We start from the raw sequence: 19433 nt of genomic DNA, 5'->3' as shown, positions 1-19433 counted from the left end.
TAAAAAGCTTTTTTCGCTTGCAACATATAAACTACCAACTTGAACCACACACACACACACACACACACACACACACACACACACACACACACACACACACACACATACATACAGAAAACTTAATTCCACAGAAATTTAGGAGTAACAGTGGTTACCTCACATTTTCATACATACTCAAATAGCTACTTCTGTGCACTTCACACAATGTTCTCATCGTGTTCCACCAGAGAACACAGTTATCACTATGCATGGATTCTGGTAAAAGAGCATTAAAAAAACAAACAGCCTGATCAAAGTGATTATCTGCACATCCTCTGCCAATATCATGTCACTCTATACCCGAGGGAAACTAGAATGCAGGGAAAGGAGCTTTGTTGTGAGCACTGTGTTGGTATTTCATCATTTACTGACCAAAGTCTTCTCAAGCCAAGTATGCACCAGCTCTGTGTATGGCTGGGTCAATCAAGAGCCCCTATCAATTTTACTTAAAAGACAAGCAGCATCAACAACTCACAGGAGGCACTGAACATTTTTACCATTATCTGCACCACCTTCCACTGATTTACTGAAGAAGAAACTGCAAAGTCTGCCCAATTTTGTACACAAGTAATCTTGAAAACATTGGAGTCAACAGCAGATACATAGTTTCCAAGACTGTAGCTAGGAACAACCCTTCAATTTCAAGATTTATCTCTCACTGAGACACACCATACCCAAACTACACCTAGCAGGAAATTACTACTTACTTCATTTCTAGCTATTTATGTCATATTCAACAACTGTCTCTTTCTCACCTAAATCTTCTACACAACTGAGTACACTGTTATGAACAAACACATTATGGCAACAAGCCAGTGTCACTAATATCCACTCTATTGAAAACCATTTAAATACTCATCCTGCCCAACTAACCACCATCTTCGGCCCAAAGCTCACTCACATCATACCTACAAATCACAAACTTCTGTGGTAAAAATAATTTTGGGTTTCAAAACATAATCTACTAATCACATACCAGTATTTCTTACAAAGCCTATCATTCATCATTCACTTGAAAATATCAGTTTATATGCTGTTGTGCAACCGCAGTGCAAGTAAACACTCTCAAATCATCTAGAACTGAGGTACGGAAAGGGTTCACCAAGTGTTTCCAGGTAGTCCTGTAGCTCCCTCTCTGTCTTTACACAATCGTCTAACACACTGTACGCCATTTCAGGGCAAATGTACTTGTTTCATTATACTACGACACGGCCTATTACAATTTCAAATTTTAAAAAAACAAATATCTGCCTGATCCAACGTCATCCGCTACTCCGCGCCCTTCATTCACACAACACAATCTACCTCTTGCTACTTACATTACGTTTTCACTTGTGATTATGGCTCAGCAATAGCCGAGCACTACGAAAAATACCTTATAGACTCATTTAATGTTCCCCTCCACGGAAATCTTTAGTAAAAGGCGAAAGATTTATTCGTTTTGAAGGGAAACCAGAGTGCCGATCAACGCCCTCACTTCAATACTTATGGCTGCTTCTCTATTACTTCTCCGCGAGAACGCGGAAAATTCTTTCCGTCTTGTCTACTTCTCTACCGTCAACAGACTTCCAGTGTCATGCAAGCACACACCCCAAACTAACTGTCAACGCTGAAACACGTGTCGGCCAAATGTCGTCGCTATTACTCTTTAGTTAACTATTTTCATCATTTCTGTCACCATTCAAGCTGCTTCATTACCTCACCTGCCGACAGATGGCAGCACGCCTAATTCCTGTCGGCGACTCACCGTCCGACATACAACGTCCGACACACAACTGCCCGCACTGCTCTGCATCTAACACTAATCTCTCTCCTCCCTACCACATTCGTTCACTGAAAAAACTGACAACTAGACAGTTCTTTGTACGCAAAACTAGGCCACATCAGACGATACGTGTATGTAGATGTATGGTGCAAGGGAAATATCCCCCTACTCCCACACATCTAATTAATACTAGTTGACAACAGAAATAAAATTTCTGTCGATAGTATTTGAACCAGTCTTATTCATTTGCCAATTTCATGCATTCCTTCTTGCAGATAACAGTGCCTTGCAAATCGCTCAATTCATGTTTGCTAGCCAAACGTGCTCCTCCTAAATGTTTCGTACATCATGCATTAGTGGTGATTATCAACACTGTGTTGTGTGTCAGCTTTTTATGGTCATCAATTGCACTCTTCTTGTGTTGCTCACTCAGTCTTGTAACTCAAAAGTACGTCGTTGTCATCCAAGCCTAGCACTTGGAGCAGGCCAAATCAAATGGCTCGTCCCCGTGACACTCGAGAAACTTCCACAAGGCTTTCATGACATGTCGCAATCAAAGTCCTTCCACAACCTGCAGCGACATTTCTGCAACGACGCGGGTCGCGATACCAAAGGTATGACTTACGCTTCTGATCTATAAAATAAAACCACCACTCGGAAAGCGCTATTCCCTTCCCACATCCCTCAGAATGTGGTGAACGATCATCGATTACAACCAAGATGCGATGAATCTCGATCGCAAGCCTCACGCTCAGGGAGAGTGCTACCACTCATCATCGTGGTTACGTCTACTCCAGCTTTGAACTAGAAAGAGTTGAAGACATACTACAGAAATGATCCTGTGAAGTATGATCTTGCTTGCAAGCTATCACCGCTCGCTACTTATGCCACGAGACCGTCAACACGCCCTACGAGAATACGACACACTCTTCACATTTCGCGATTTACAAGCTCGGACATTCTGCAAAGAACCTACTTCTACTCTTACTTGGCCGCCATGATCTCGCTCAGCTATTTTGTGCGCTACCAGTGCTTCTTGCGTTCCGAAATGAGAGACCATTGCCTCAGGCGAGACTGTATGTAAACACCGCTTGCACCTCCGGCCGCTAGATGGCGGCCTGGGGCACATACAGTAGCATTCTACGGCGCAAGCAGACATGCCAAATAGCCACTGAAAGAGAAACACACAAGAGGGCATTCATAGGACTCTTGTGCTTTCTTTAAAACCGCCTCTCTCTTCGAAATTTTTCGCACAGCACTAGCTCATTCACCTCACTAACAGTGCGAACTCTTGTCGATATTTGGCCTCTTTCATGCATACTTCCTCTTTCGTTTCACTTTGCGTCTTACTTGATACCCGCCCTTGGAGCTGCTGATATACAATACTCGCAACAAATGTGTTTCTCTCTGTATCTCTTTTCGCCTATCACGAGTATTGCTTTTCCTCACATGGCAATTATGAAAACACCCACAGCTGAACAAACACTTCCATTCAGCGCCACGTCCATACTATCAATCATACACCAGTAATTTCACAGCTACTTGCTCCACTAGTACATTTCTTATGTCTACTGTTAAACAGATGAAGAATCAAAGTATACAACAAGTCTCTATCAACATCACTGTCAGGACATTTTACAGACCTACGCATACCATGCCAATCTGTATGCTTCAACTATGATGGCCCATGTGCTATGAATACAGAAATTTCTCATAAAATAACAAATAATTTTACAACTATACAACTACTCCGACAAGCTCCTTACTAAAATGCTACATGTTTAGCAATCCCAACATCATCTCAGAATAATCCCAAGCAGTGCTTTCATCCCATGAGCACTTCTTTGCAAGCAAAACCAGAAACTACTTTTTATACTAGCTTCCTTGTCACAGTGAACAGGAAACTAATGCTAGTGCCTCAGTTTACTAAAAAGCTTTTTTCGCTTGCAACATATAAACTACCAACTTGAACCTCACTCACACACACACACACACACACACACACACACACACACACACACATACAGAAAACTTAATTCCACAGAAATTTAGGAGTAACAGTGGTTACCTCACATTTTCATACATACTCAAATAGCTACTTCTGTGCACTTCACACAATGTTCTCATCGTGTTCCACCAGAGAACACAGTTATCACTATGCATGGATTCTGGTAAAAGAGCATTAAAAAAACAAACAGCCTGATCAAAGTGATTATCTGCACATCCTCTGCCAATATCATGTCACTCTATACCCGAGGGAAACTAGAATGCAGGGAAAGGAGCTTTGTTGTGAGCACTGTGTTGGTATTTCATCATTTACTGACCAAAGTCTTCTCAAGCCAAGTATGCACCAGCTCTGTGTATGGCTGGGTCAATCAAGAGCCCCTATCAATTTTACTTAAAAGACAAGCAGCATCAACAACTCACAGGAGGCACTGAACATTTTTACCATTATCTGCACCACCTTCCACTGATTTACTGAAGAAGAAACTGCAAAGTCTGCCCAATTTTGTACACAAGTAATCTTGAAAACATTGGAGTCAACAGCAGATACATAGTTTCCAAGACTGTAGCTAGGAACAACCCTTCAATTTCAAGATTTATCTCTCACTGAGACACACCATACCCAAACTACACCTAGCAGGAAATTACTACTTACTTCATTTCTAGCTATTTATGTCATATTCAACAATTGTCTCTTTCTCACCTAAATCTTCTACACAACTGAGTACACTGTTATGAACAAACACATTATGGCAACAAGCCAGTGTCACTAATATCCACTCTATTGAAAACCATTTAAATACTCATCCTGCCCAACTAACCACCATCTTCGGCCCAAAGCTCACTCACATCATACCTACAAATCACAAACTTCTGTGGTAAAAATAATTTTGGGTTTCAAAACATAATCTACTAATCACATACCAGTATTTCTTACAAAGCCTATCATTCATCATTCACTTGAAAATATCAGTTTATATGCTGTTGTGCAACCGCAGTGCAAGTAAACACTCTCAAATCATCTAGAACTGAGGTACGGAAAGGGTTCACCAAGTGTTTCCAGGTAGTCCTGTAGCTCCCTCTCTGTCTTTACACAATCGTCTAACACACTGTACGCCATTTCAGGGCAAATGTACTTGTTTCATTATACTACGACACGGCCTATTACAATTTCAAATTTTAAAAAAACAAATATCTGCCTGATCCAACGTCATCCGCTACTCCGCGCCCTTCATTCACACAACACAATCTACCTCTTGCTACTTACATTACGTTTTCACTTGTGATTATGGCTCAGCAATAGCCGAGCACTACGAAAAATACCTTATAGACTCATTTAATGTTCCCCTCCACGGAAATCTTTAGTAAAAGGCGAAAGATTTATTCGTTTTGAAGGGAAACCAGAGTGCCGATCAACGCCCTCACTTCAATACTTATGGCTGCTTCTCTATTACTTCTCCGCGAGAACGCGGAAAATTCTTTCCGTCTTGTCTACTTCTCTACCGTCAACAGACTTCCAGTGTCATGCAAGCACACACCCCAAACTAACTGTCAACGCTGAAACACGTGTCGGCCAAATGTCGTCGCTATTACTCTTTAGTTAACTATTTTCATCATTTCTGTCACCATTCAAGCTGCTTCATTACCTCACCTGCCGACAGATGGCAGCACGCCTAATTCCTGTCGGCGACTCACCGTCCGACATACAACGTCCGACACACAACTGCCCGCACTGCTCTGCATCTAACACTAATCTCTCTCCTCCCTACCACATTCGTTCACTGAAAAAACTGACAACTAGACAGTTCTTTGTACGCAAAACTAGGCCACATCAGACGATACGTGTATGTAGATGTATGGTGCAAGGGAAATATCCCCCTACTCCCACACATCTAATTAATACTAGTTGACAACAGAAATAAAATTTCTGTCGATAGTATTTGAACCAGTCTTATTCATTTGCCAATTTCATGCATTCCTTCTTGCAGATAACAGTGCCTTGCAAATCGCTCAATTCATGTTTGCTAGCCAAACGTGCTCCTCCTAAATGTTTCGTACATCATGCATTAGTGGTGATTATCAACACTGTGTTGTGTGTCAGCTTTTTATGGTCATCAATTGCACTCTTCTTGTGTTGCTCACTCAGTCTTGTAACTCAAAAGTACGTCGTTGTCATCCAAGCCTAGCACTTGGAGCAGGCCAAATCAAATGGCTCGTCCCCGTGACACTCGAGAAACTTCCACAAGGCTTTCATGACATGTCGCAATCAAAGTCCTTCCACAACCTGCAGCGACATTTCTGCAACGACGCGGGTCGCGATACCAAAGGTATGACTTACGCTTCTGATCTATAAAATAAAACCACCACTCGGAAAGCGCTATTCCCTTCCCACATCCCTCAGAATGTGGTGAACGATCATCGATTACAACCAAGATGCGATGAATCTCGATCGCAAGCCTCACGCTCAGGGAGAGTGCTACCACTCATCATCGTGGTTACGTCTACTCCAGCTTTGAACTAGAAAGAGTTGAAGACATACTACAGAAATGATCCTGTGAAGTATGATCTTGCTTGCAAGCTATCACCGCTCGCTACTTATGCCACGAGACCGTCAACACGCCCTACGAGAATACGACACACTCTTCACATTTCGCGATTTACAAGCTCGGACATTCTGCAAAGAACCTACTTCTACTCTTACTTGGCCGCCATGATCTCGCTCAGCTATTTTGTGCGCTACCAGTGCTTCTTGCGTTCCGAAATGAGAGACCATTGCCTCAGGCGAGACTGTATGTAAACACCGCTTGCACCTCCGGCCGCTAGATGGCGGCCTGGGGCACATACAGTAGCATTCTACGGCGCAAGCAGACATGCCAAATAGCCACTGAAAGAGAAACACACAAGAGGGCATTCATAGGACTCTTGTGCTTTCTTTAAAACCGCCTCTCTCTTCGAAATTTTTCGCACAGCACTAGCTCATTCACCTCACTAACAGTGCGAACTCTTGTCGATATTTGGCCTCTTTCATGCATACTTCCTCTTTCGTTTCACTTTGCGTCTTACTTGATACCCGCCCTTGGAGCTGCTGATATACAATACTCGCAACAAATGTGTTTCTCTCTGTATCTCTTTTCGCCTATCACGAGTATTGCTTTTCCTCACATGGCAATTATGAAAACACCCACAGCTGAACAAACACTTCCATTCAGCGCCACGTCCATACTATCAATCATACACCAGTAATTTCACAGCTACTTGCTCCACTAGTACATTTCTTATGTCTACTGTTAAACAGATGAAGAATCAAAGTATACAACAAGTCTCTATCAACATCACTGTCAGGACATTTTACAGACCTACGCATACCATGCCAATCTGTATGCTTCAACTATGATGGCCCATGTGCTATGAATACAGAAATTTCTCATAAAATAACAAATAATTTTACAACTATACAACTACTCCGACAAGCTCCTTACTAAAATGCTACATGTTTAGCAATCCCAACATCATCTCAGAATAATCCCAAGCAGTGCTTTCATCCCATGAGCACTTCTTTGCAAGCAAAACCACAAACTACTTTTTATACTAGCTTCCTTGTCACAGTGAACAGGAAACTAATGCTAGTGCCTCAGTTTACTAAAAAGCTTTTTTCGCTTGCAACATATAAACTACCAACTTGAACCTCACTCACACACACACACACACACACACACACACACACACACACACATACAGAAAACTTAATTCCACAGAAATTTAGGAGTAACAGTGGTTACCTCACATTTTCATACATACTCAAATAGCTACTTCTGTGCACTTCACACAATGTTCTCATCGTGTTCCACCAGAGAACACAGTTATCACTATGCATGGATTCTGGTAAAAGAGCATTAAAAAAACAAACAGCCTGATCAAAGTGATTATCTGCACATCCTCTGCCAATATCATGTCACTCTATACCCGAGGGAAACTAGAATGCAGGGAAAGGAGCTTTGTTGTGAGCACTGTGTTGGTATTTCATCATTTACTGACCAAAGTCTTCTCAAGCCAAGTATGCACCAGCTCTGTGTATGGCTGGGTCAATCAAGAGCCCCTATCAATTTTACTTAAAAGACAAGCAGCATCAACAACTCACAGGAGGCACTGAACATTTTTACCATTATCTGCACCACCTTCCACTGATTTACTGAAGAAGAAACTGCAAAGTCTGCCCAATTTTGTACACAAGTAATCTTGAAAACATTGGAGTCAACAGCAGATACATAGTTTCCAAGACTGTAGCTAGGAACAACCCTTCAATTTCAAGATTTATCTCTCACTGAGACACACCATACCCAAACTACACCTAGCAGGAAATTACTACTTACTTCATTTCTAGCTATTTATGTCATATTCAACAATTGTCTCTTTCTCACCTAAATCTTCTACACAACTGAGTACACTGTTATGAACAAACACATTATGGCAACAAGCCAGTGTCACTAATATCCACTCTATTGAAAACCATTTAAATACTCATCCTGCCCAACTAACCACCATCTTCGGCCCAAAGCTCACTCACATCATACCTACAAATCACAAACTTCTGTGGTAAAAATAATTTTGGGTTTCAAAACATAATCTACTAATCACATACCAGTATTTCTTACAAAGCCTATCATTCATCATTCACTTGAAAATATCAGTTTATATGCTGTTGTGCAACCGCAGTGCAAGTAAACACTCTCAAATCATCTAGAACTGAGGTACGGAAAGGGTTCACCAAGTGTTTCCAGGTAGTCCTGTAGCTCCCTCTCTGTCTTTACACAATCGTCTAACACACTGTACGCCATTTCAGGGCAAATGTACTTGTTTCATTATACTACGACACGGCCTATTACAATTTCAAATTTTAAAAAAACAAATATCTGCCTGATCCAACGTCATCCGCTACTCCGCGCCCTTCATTCACACAACACAATCTACCTCTTGCTACTTACATTACGTTTTCACTTGTGATTATGGCTCAGCAATAGCCGAGCACTACGAAAAATACCTTATAGACTCATTTAATGTTCCCCTCCACGGAAATCTTTAGTAAAAGGCGAAAGATTTATTCGTTTTGAAGGGAAACCAGAGTGCCGATCAACGCCCTCACTTCAATACTTATGGCTGCTTCTCTATTACTTCTCCGCGAGAACGCGGAAAATTCTTTCCGTCTTGTCTACTTCTCTACCGTCAACAGACTTCCAGTGTCATGCAAGCACACACCCCAAACTAACTGTCAACGCTGAAACACGTGTCGGCCAAATGTCGTCGCTATTACTCTTTAGTTAACTATTTTCATCATTTCTGTCACCATTCAAGCTGCTTCATTACCTCACCTGCCGACAGATGGCAGCACGCCTAATTCCTGTCGGCGACTCACCGTCCGACATACAACGTCCGACACACAACTGCCCGCACTGCTCTGCATCTAACACTAATCTCTCTCCTCCCTACCACATTCGTTCACTGAAAAAACTGACAACTAGACAGTTCTTTGTACGCAAAACTAGGCCACATCAGACGCAACGTGTATGTAGATGTATGGTGCAAGGGAAATATCCCCCTACTCCCACACATCTAATTAATACTAGTTGACAACAGAAATAAAATTTCTGTCGATAGTATTTGAACCAGTCTTATTCATTTGCCAATTTCATGCATTCCTTCTTGCAGATAACAGTGCCTTGCAAATCGCTCAATTCATGTTTGCTAGCCAAACGTGCTCCTCCTAAATGTTTCGTACATCATGCATTAGTGGTGATTATCAACACTGTGTTGTGTGTCAGCTTTTTATGGTCATCAATTGCACTCTTCTTGTGTTGCTCACTCAGTCTTGTAACTCAAAAGTACGTCGTTGTCATCCAAGCCTAGCACTTGGAGCAGGCCAAATCAAATGGCTCGTCCCCGTGACACTCGAGAAACTTCCACAAGGCTTTCATGACATGTCGCAATCAAAGTCCTTCCACAACCTGCAGCGACATTTCTGCAACGACGCGGGTCGCGATACCAAAGGTATGACTTACGCTTCTGATCTATAAAATAAAACCACCACTCGGAAAGCGCTATTCCCTTCCCACATCCCTCAGAATGTGGTGAACGATCATCGATTACAACCAAGATGCGATGAATCTCGATCGCAAGCCTCACGCTCAGGGAGAGTGCTACCACTCATCATCGTGGTTACGTCTACTCCAGCTTTGAACTAGAAAGAGTTGAAGACATACTACAGAAATGATCCTGTGAAGTATGATCTTGCTTGCAAGCTATCACCGCTCGCTACTTATGCCACGAGACCGTCAACACGCCCTACGAGAATACGACACACTCTTCACATTTCGCGATTTACAAGCTCGGACATTCTGCAAAGAACCTACTTCTACTCTTACTTGGCCGCCATGATCTCGCTCAGCTATTTTGTGCGCTACCAGTGCTTCTTGCGTTCCGAAATGAGAGACCATTGCCTCAGGCGAGACTGTATGTAAACACCGCTTGCACCTCCGGCCGTTAGATGGCGGCCTGGGGCACATACAGTAGCATTCTACGGCGCAAGCAGACATGCCAAATAGCCACTGAAAGAGAAACACACAAGAGGGCATTCATAGGACTCTTGTGCTTTCTTTAAAACCGCCTCTCTCTTCGAAATTTTTCGCACAGCACTAGCTCATTCACCTCACTCTAACAGTGCGAACTCTTGTCGATATTTGGCCTCTTTCATGCATACTTCCTCTTTCGTTTCACTTTGCGTCTTACTTGATACCCGCCCTTGGAGCTGCTGATATACAATACTCGCAACAAATGTGTTTCTCTCTGTATCTCTTTTCGCCTATCACGAGTATTGCTTTTCCTCACATGGCAATTATGAAAACACCCACAGCTGAACAAACACTTCCATTCAGCGCCACGTCCATACTATCAATCATACACCAGTAATTTCACAGCTACTTGCTCCACTAATACATTTCTTATGTCTACTGTTAAACAGATGAAGAATCAAAGTATACAACAAGTCTCTATCAACATCACTGTCAGGACATTTTACAGACCTACGCATACCATGCCAATCTGTATGCTTCAACTATGATGGCCCATGTGCTATGAATACAGAAATTTCTCATAAAATAACAAATAATTTTACAACTATACAACTACTCCGACAAGCTCCTTACTAAAATGCTACATGTTTAGCAATCCCCCCATCATCTCAGAATAATCCCAAGCAGTGCTTTCATCCCATGAGCACTTCTTTGCAAGCAAAACCACAAACTGCTTTTTATACTAGCTTCCTTGTCACAGTGAACAGGAGACTAATGCTAGTGCCTCAGTTTACTAAAAAGCTTTTTTCGCTTGCAACATATAAACTACCAACTTGAACCTCACACACACACACACACACACACACACATACAGAAAACTTAATTCCACAGAAATTTAGGAGTAACAGTGGTTACCTCACATTTTCATACATACTCAAATAGCTACTTCTGTGCACTTCACACAATGTTCTCATCGTGTTCCACCAGAGAACACAGTTATCACTATGCATGGATTCTGGTAAAAGAGCATTAAAAAAACAAACAGCCTGATCAAAGTGATTATCTCCACATCCTCTGCCAATATCATGTCACTCTATACCCGAGGGAAACTAGAATGCAGGGAAAGGAGCTTTGTTGTGAGCACTGTGTTGGTATTTCATCATTTACTGACCAAAGTCTTCTCAAGCCAAGTATGCACCAGCTCTGTGTATGGCTGGGTCAATCAAGAGCCCCTATCAATTTTACTTAAAAGACAAGCAGCATCAACAACTCACAGGAGGCACTGAACATTTTTACCATTATCTGCACCACCTTCCACTGATTTACTGAAGAAGAAACTGCAAAGTCTGCCCAATTTTGTACACAAGTAATCTTGAAAACATTGGAGTCAACAGCAGATACATAGTTTCCAAGACTGTAGCTAGGAACAACCCTTCAATTTCAAGATTTATCTCTCACTGAGACACACCATACCCAAACTACACCTAGCAGGAAATTACTACTTACTTCATTTCTAGCTATTTATGTCATATTCAACAACTGTCTCTTTCTCACCTAAATCTTCTACACAACTGAGTACACTGTTATGAACAAACACATTATGGCAACAAGCCAGTGTCACTAATATCCACTCTATTGAAAACCATTTAAATACTCATCCTGCCCAACTAACCACCATCTTCGGCCCAAAGCTCACTCACATCATACCTACAAATCACAAACTTCTGTGGTAAAAATAATTTTGGGTTTCAAAACATAATCTACTAATCACATACCAGTATTTCTTACAAAGCCTATCATTCACTTGAAAATATCAGTTTATATGCTGTTGTGCAACTGCAGTGCAAGTAAACACTCTCAAATCATCTAGAACTGAGGTACGGAAAGGGTTCACCAAGTGTTTCCAGGTAGTCCTGTAGCTCCCTCTCTGTCTTTACACAATCGTCTAACACACTGTACGCCATTTCAGGGCAAATGTACTTGTTTCATTATACTACGACACGGCCTATTACAATTTCAAATTTTAAAAAAACAAATATCTGCCTGATCCAACGTCATCCGCTACTCCGCGCCCTTCATTCACACAACACAATCTACCTCTTGCTACTTACATTACGTTTTCACTTGTGATTATGGCTCAGCAATAGCCGAGCACTACGAAAAATACCTTATAGACTCATTTAATGTTCCCCTCCACGGAAATCTTTAGTAAAAGGCGAAAGATTTATTCGTTTTGAAGGGAAACCAGAGTGCCGATCAACGCCCTCACTTCAATACTTATGGCTGCTTCTCTATTACTTCTCCGCGAGAACGCGGAAAATTCTTTCCGTCTTGTCTACTTCTCTACCGTCAACAGACTTCCAGTGTCATGCAAGCACACACCCCAAACTAACTGTCAACGCTGAAACACGTGTCGGCCAAATGTCGTCGCTATTACTCTTTAGTTAACTATTTTCATCATTTCTGTCACCATTCAAGCTGCTTCATTACCTCACCTGCCGACAGATGGCAGCACGCCTAATTCCTGTCGGCGACTCACCGTCCGACATACAACGTCCGACACACAACTGCCCGCACTGCTCTGCATCTAACACTAATCTCTCTCCTCCCTACCACATTCGTTCACTGAAAAAACTGACAACTAGACAGTTCTTTGTACGCAAAACTAGGCCACATCAGACGCAACGTGTATGTAGATGTATGGTGCAAGGGAAATATCCCCCTACTCCCACACATCTAATTAATACTAGTTGACAACAGAAATAAAATTTCTGTCGATAGTATTTGAACCAGTCTTATTCATTTGCCAATTTCATGCATTCCTTCTTGCAGATAACAGTGCCTTGCAAATCGCTCAATTCATGTTTGCTAGCCAAACGTGCTCCTCCTAAATGTTTCGTACATCATGCATTAGTGGTGATTATCAACACTGTGTTGTGTGTCAGCTTTTTATGGTCATCAATTGCACTCTTCTTGTGTTGCTCACTCAGTCTTGTAACTCAAAAGTACGTCGTTGTCATCCAAGCCTAGCACTTGGAGCAGGCCAAATCAAATGGCTCGTCCCCGTGACACTCGAGAAACTTCCACAGGGCTTTCATGACATGTCGCAATCAAAGTCCTTCCACAACCTGCAGCGACATTTCTGCAACGACGCGGGTCCCGATACCAAAGGTATGACTTACGCTTCTGATCTATAAAATAAAACCACCACTCGGAAAGCGCTATTCCCTTCCCACATCCCTCAGAATGTGGTGAACGATCATCGATTACAACCAAGATGCGATGAATCTCGATCGCAAGCCTCACGCTCAGGGAGAGTGCTACCACTCATCATCGTGGTTACGTCTACTCCAGCTTTGAACTAGAGAGAGTTGAAGACATACTACAGAAATGATCCTGTGAAGTATGATCTTGCTTGCAAGCTATCACCGCTCGCTACTTATGCCACGAGACCGTCAACACGCCCTACGAGAATACGACACACTCTTCACATTTCGCGATTTACAAGCTCGGACATTCTGCAAAGAACCTACTTCTACTCTTACTTGGCCGCCATGATCTCGCTCAGCTATTTTGTGCGCTACCAGTGCTTCTTGCGTTCCGAAATGAGAGACCATTGCCTCAGGCGAGACTGTGTGTAAACACCGCTTGCACCTCCGGCCGCTAGATGGCGGCCTGGGGCACATACAGTAGCATTCTACGGCGCAAGCAGAGATGCCAAATAGCCACTGAAAGAGAAACACACAAGAGGGCATTCATAGGACTCTTGTGCTTTCTTTAAAACCGCCTCTCTCTTCGAAATTTTTCGCACAGCACTAGCTCATTCACCTCACTCTAACAGTGCGAACTCTTGTCGATATTTGGCCTCTTTCATGCATACTTCCTCTTTCGTTTCACTTTGCGTCTTACTTGATACCCGCCCTTGGAGCTGCTGATATACAATACTCGCAACAAATGTGTTTCTCTCTGTATCTCTTTTCGCCTATCACGAGTATTGCTTTTCCTCACATGGCAATTATGAAAACACCCACAGCTGAACAAACACTTCCATTCAGCGCCACGTCCATACTATCAATCATACACCAGTAATTTCACAGCTACTTGCTCCACTAATACATTTCTTATGTCTACTGTTAAACAGATGAAGAATCAAAGTATACAACAAGTCTCTATCAACATCACTGTCAGGACATTTTACAGACCTACGCATACCATGCCAATCTGTATGCTTCAACTATGATGGCCCATGTGCTATGAATACAGAAATTTCTCATAAAATAACAAATAATTTTACAACTATACAACTACTCCGACAAGCTCCTTACTAAAATGCTACATGTTTAGCAATCCCAACATCATCTCAGAATAATCCCAAGCAGTGCTTTCATCCCATGAGCACTTCTTTGCAAGCAAAACCACAAACTACTTTTTATACTAGCTTCCTTGTCACAGTGAACAGGAAACTAATGCTAGTGCCTCAGTTTACTAAAAAGCTTTTTTCGCTTGCAACATATAAACTACCAACTTGAACCTCACACACACACACACACACACACACACACACACACACACACACACACACACACATACAGAAAACTTAATTCCACAGAAATTTAGGAGTAACAGTGGTTACCTCACATTTTCATACATACTCAAATAGCTACTTCTGTGCACTTCACACAATGTTCTCATCGTGTTCCACCAGAGAACACAGTTATCACTATGCATGGATTCTGGTAAAAGAGCATTAAAAAAACAAACAGCCTGATCAAAGTGATTATCTGCACATCCTCTGCCAATATCATGTCACTCTATACCCGAGGGAAACTAGAATGCAGGGAAAGGAGCTTTGTTGTGAGCACTGTGTTGGTATTTCATCATTTACTGACCAAAGTCTTCTCAAGCCAAGTATGCACCAGCTCTGTGTATGGCTGGGTCAATCAAGAGCCCCTATCAATTTTACTTAAAAGACAAGCAGCATCAACAACTCACAGGAGGCACTGAACATTTTTACCATTATCTGCACCACCTTCCACTGATTTACTGAAGAAGAAACTGCAAAGTCTGCCCAATTTTGTACACAAGTAATCTTGAAAACATTGGAGTCAACAGCAGATACATAGTTTCCAAGACTGTAGCTAGGAACAACCCTTCAATTTCAAGATTTATCTCTCACTGAGACACACCATACCCAAACTACACCTAGCAGGAAATTACTACTTACTTCATTTCTAGCTATTTATGTCATATTCAACAACTGTCTCTTTCTCACCTAAATCTTCTACACAACTGAGTACACTGTTATGAACAAACACATTATGGCAACAAGCCAGTGTCACTAATATCCACTCTATTGAGAACCATTTAAATACTCATCCTGCCCAACTAACCACCATCTTCGGCCCAAAGCTCACTCACATCATACCTACAAATCACAAACTTCTGTGGTAAAAATAATTTTGGGTTTCAAAACATAATCTACTAATCACATACCAGTATTTCTTACAAAGCCTATCATTCATCATTCACTTGAAAATATCAGTTTATATGCTGTTGTGCAACTGCAGTGCAAGTAAACACTCTCAAATCATCTAGAACTGAGGTACGGAAAGGGTTCACCAAGTGTTTCCAGGTAGTCCTGTAGCTCCCTCTCTGTCTTTACACAATCGTCTAACACACTGTACGCCATTTCAGGGCAAATGTACTTGTTTCATTATACTACGACACGGCCTATTACAATTTCAAATTTTAAAAAAACAAATATCTGCCTGATCCAACGTCATCCGCTACTCCACGCCCTTCATTCACACAACACAATCTACCTCTTGCTACTTACATTACGTTTTCACTTGTGATTATGGCTCAGCAATAGCCGAGCACTACGAAAAATACCTTATAGACTCATTTAATGTTCCCCTCCACGGAAATCTTTAGTAAAAGGCGAAAGATTTATTCGTTTTGAAGGGAAACCAGAGTGCCGATCAACGCCCTCACTTCAATACTTATGGCTGCTTCTCTATTACTTCTCCGCGAGAACGCGGAAAATTCTTTCCGTCTTGTCTACTTCTCTACCGTCAACAGACTTCCAGTGTCATGCAAGCACACACCCCAAACTAACTGTCAACGCTGAAACACGTGTCGGCCAAATGTCGTCGCTATTACTCTTTAGTTAACTATTTTCATCATTTCTGTCACCATTCAAGCTGCTTCATTACCTCACCTGCCGACAGATGGCAGCACGCCTAATTCCTGTCGGCGACTCACCGTCCGACATACAACGTCCGACACACAACTGCCCGCACTGCTCTGCATCTAACACTAATCTCTCTCCTCCCTACCACATTCGTTCACTGAAAAAACTGACAACTAGACAGTTCTTTGTACGCAAAACTAGGCCACATCAGACGATACGTGTATGTAGATGTATGGTGCAAGGGAAATATCCCCCTACTCCCACACATCTAATTAATACTAGTTGACAACAGAAATAAAATTTCTGTCGATAGTATTTGAACCAGTCTTATTCATTTGCCAATTTCATGCATTCCTTCTTGCAGATAACAGTGCCTTGCAAATCGCTCAATTCATGTTTGCTAGCCAAACGTGCTCCTCCTAAATGTTTCGTACATCATGCATTAGTGGTGATTATCAACACTGTGTTGTGTGTCAGCTTTTTATGGTCATCAATTGCACTCTTCTTGTGTTGCTCACTCAGTCTTGTAACTCAAAAGTACGTCGTTGTCATCCAAGCCTAGCACTTGGAGCAGGCCAAATCAAATGGCTCGTCCCCGTGACACTCGAGAAACTTCCACAAGGCTTTCATGACATGTCGCAATCAAAGTCCTTCCACAACCTGCAGCGACATTTCTGCAACGACGCGGGTCGCGATACCAAAGGTATGACTTACGCTTCTGATCTATAAAATAAAACCACCACTCGGAAAGCGCTATTCCCTTCCCACATCCCTCAGAATGTGGTGAACGATCATCGATTACAACCAAGATGCGATGAATCTCGATCGCAAGCCTCACGCTCAGGGAGAGTGCTACCACTCATCATCGTGGTTACGTCTACTCCAGCTTTGAACTAGAGAGAGTTGAAGACATACTACAGAAATGATCCTGTGAAGTATGATCTTGCTTGCAAGCTATCACCGCTCGCTACTTATGCCACGAGACCGTCAACACGCCCTACGAGAATACGACACACTCTTCACATTTCGCGATTTACAAGCTCGGACATTCTGCAAAGAACCTACTTCTACTCTTACTTGGCCGCCATGATCTCGCTCAGCTATTTTGTGCGCTACCAGTGCTTCTTGCGTTCCGAAATGAGAGACCATTGCCTCAGGCGAGACTGTATGTAAACACCGCTTGCACCTCCGGCCGCTAGATGGCGGCCTGGGGCACATACAGTAGCATTCTACGGCGCAAGCAGACATGCCAAATAGCCACTGAAAGAGAAACACACAAGAGGGCATTCATAGGACTCTTGTGCTTTCTTTAAAACCGCCTCTCTCTTCGAAATTTTTCGCACAGCACTAGCTCATTCACCTCACTCTAACAGTGCGAACTCTTGTCGATATTTGGCCTCTTTCATGCATACTTCCTCTTTCGTTTCACTTTGCGTCTTACTTGATACCCGCCCTTGGAGCTGCTGATATACAATACTCGCAACAAATGTGTTTCTCTCTGTATCTCTTTTCGCCTATCACGAGTATTGCTTTTCCTCACATGGCAATTATGAAAACACCCACAGCTGAACAAACACTTCCATTCAGCGCCACGTCCATACTATCAATCATACACCAGTAATTTCACAGCTACTTGCTCCACTAATACATTTCTTATGTCTACTGTTAAACAGATGAAGAATCAAAGTATACAACAAGTCTCTATCAACATCACTGTCAGGACATTTTACAGACCTACGCATACCATGCCAATCTGTATGCTTCAACTATGATGGCCCATGTGCTATGAATACAGAAATTTCTCATAAAATAACAAATAATTTTACAACTATACAACTACTCCGACAAGCTCCTTACTAAAATGCTACATGTTTAGCAATCCCCCCATCATCTCAGAATAATCCCAAGCAGTGCTTTCATCCCATGAGCACTTCTTTGCAAGCAAAACCACAAACTGCTTTTTATACTAGCTTCCTTGTCACAGTGAACAGGAGACTAATGCTAGTGCCTCAGTTTACTAAAAAGCTTTTTTCGCTTGCAACATATAAACTACCAACTTGAACCTCACACACACACACACACACACACACACACACACATACAGAAAACTTAATTCCACAGAAATTTAGGAGTAACAGTGGTTACCTCACATTTTCATACATACTCAAATAGCTACTTCTGTGCACTTCACACAATGTTCTCATCGTGTTCCACCAGAGAACACAGTTATCACTATGCATGGATTCTGGTAAAAGAGCATTAAAAAAAAAACAAACAGCCTGATCAAAGTGATTATCTGCACATCCTCTGCCAATATCATGTCACTCTATACCCGAGGGAAACTAGAATGCAGGGAAAGGAGCTTTGTTGTGAGCACTGTGTTGGTATTTCATCATTTACTGACCAAAGTCTTCTCAAGCCAAGTATGCACCAGCTCTGTGTATGGCTGGGTCAATCAAGAGCCCCTATCAATTTTACTTAAAAGACAAGCAGCATCAACAACTCACAGGAGGCACTGAACATTTTTACCATTATCTGCACCACCTTCCACTGATTTACTGAAGAAGAAACTGCAAAGTCTGCCCAATTTTGTACACAAGTAATCTTGAAAACATTGGAGTCAACAGCAGATACATAGTTTCCAAGACTGTAGCTAGGAACAACCCTTCAATTTCAAGATTTATCTCTCACTGAGACACACCATACCCAAACTACACCTAGCAGGAAATTACTACTTACTTCATTTCTAGCTATTTATGTCATATTCAACAACTGTCTCTTTCTCACCTAAATCTTCTACACAACTGAGTACACTGTTATGAACAAACACATTATGGCAACAAGCCAGTGTCACTAATATCCACTCTAT

The 19433-nt window shown here is 42.1% G+C and overlaps 10 non-coding genes across 10 annotated transcripts; all 10 read right to left on the bottom strand.

Moving 5' to 3' along the window:
- Window positions 1-1381: 1381 nt before the first annotated feature.
- LOC126476692 (U5 spliceosomal RNA) lies at window positions 1382-1500 on the bottom strand. The gene has a single exon (XR_007587167.1). It is a non-coding gene; the product is annotated as a U5 spliceosomal RNA (small nuclear RNA).
- Window positions 1501-2453: 953 nt separating this feature from the next.
- On the bottom strand, window positions 2454-2660 carry LOC126476543 (small nucleolar RNA U3). The gene has a single exon (XR_007587040.1). It is a non-coding gene; the product is annotated as a small nucleolar RNA U3 (small nucleolar RNA).
- A 2438-nt stretch (window positions 2661-5098) lies between these two features.
- LOC126476691 (U5 spliceosomal RNA) lies at window positions 5099-5217 on the bottom strand. Its single transcript, XR_007587166.1, has one exon. It is a non-coding gene; the product is annotated as a U5 spliceosomal RNA (small nuclear RNA).
- Window positions 5218-6170: 953 nt separating this feature from the next.
- Window positions 6171-6377, bottom strand: LOC126476542 (small nucleolar RNA U3). Its single transcript, XR_007587039.1, has one exon. It is a non-coding gene; the product is annotated as a small nucleolar RNA U3 (small nucleolar RNA).
- Window positions 6378-8813: 2436 nt separating this feature from the next.
- Window positions 8814-8932, bottom strand: LOC126476690 (U5 spliceosomal RNA). Its single transcript, XR_007587165.1, has one exon. It is a non-coding gene; the product is annotated as a U5 spliceosomal RNA (small nuclear RNA).
- A 953-nt stretch (window positions 8933-9885) lies between these two features.
- On the bottom strand, window positions 9886-10092 carry LOC126476541 (small nucleolar RNA U3). The gene has a single exon (XR_007587038.1). It is a non-coding gene; the product is annotated as a small nucleolar RNA U3 (small nucleolar RNA).
- Window positions 10093-12505: 2413 nt separating this feature from the next.
- On the bottom strand, window positions 12506-12624 carry LOC126476688 (U5 spliceosomal RNA). The gene has a single exon (XR_007587164.1). It is a non-coding gene; the product is annotated as a U5 spliceosomal RNA (small nuclear RNA).
- A 953-nt stretch (window positions 12625-13577) lies between these two features.
- Window positions 13578-13784, bottom strand: LOC126476600 (small nucleolar RNA U3). Its single transcript, XR_007587091.1, has one exon. It is a non-coding gene; the product is annotated as a small nucleolar RNA U3 (small nucleolar RNA).
- A 2446-nt stretch (window positions 13785-16230) lies between these two features.
- LOC126476686 (U5 spliceosomal RNA) lies at window positions 16231-16349 on the bottom strand. The gene has a single exon (XR_007587163.1). It is a non-coding gene; the product is annotated as a U5 spliceosomal RNA (small nuclear RNA).
- Window positions 16350-17302: 953 nt separating this feature from the next.
- LOC126476599 (small nucleolar RNA U3) lies at window positions 17303-17509 on the bottom strand. The gene has a single exon (XR_007587090.1). It is a non-coding gene; the product is annotated as a small nucleolar RNA U3 (small nucleolar RNA).
- Window positions 17510-19433: the final 1924 nt, after the last annotated feature.

The sequence above is a fragment of the Schistocerca serialis genome, chromosome 4 (genome assembly GCF_023864345.2).
Source record: "Schistocerca serialis cubense isolate TAMUIC-IGC-003099 chromosome 4, iqSchSeri2.2, whole genome shotgun sequence".
Classification (NCBI taxonomy): Eukaryota; Metazoa; Arthropoda; class Insecta; order Orthoptera; family Acrididae; genus Schistocerca; species Schistocerca serialis.
The sequence above is the reverse complement of the archived record's forward strand: the minus strand, read 5'-3'. Positions and strand labels throughout refer to the sequence as shown.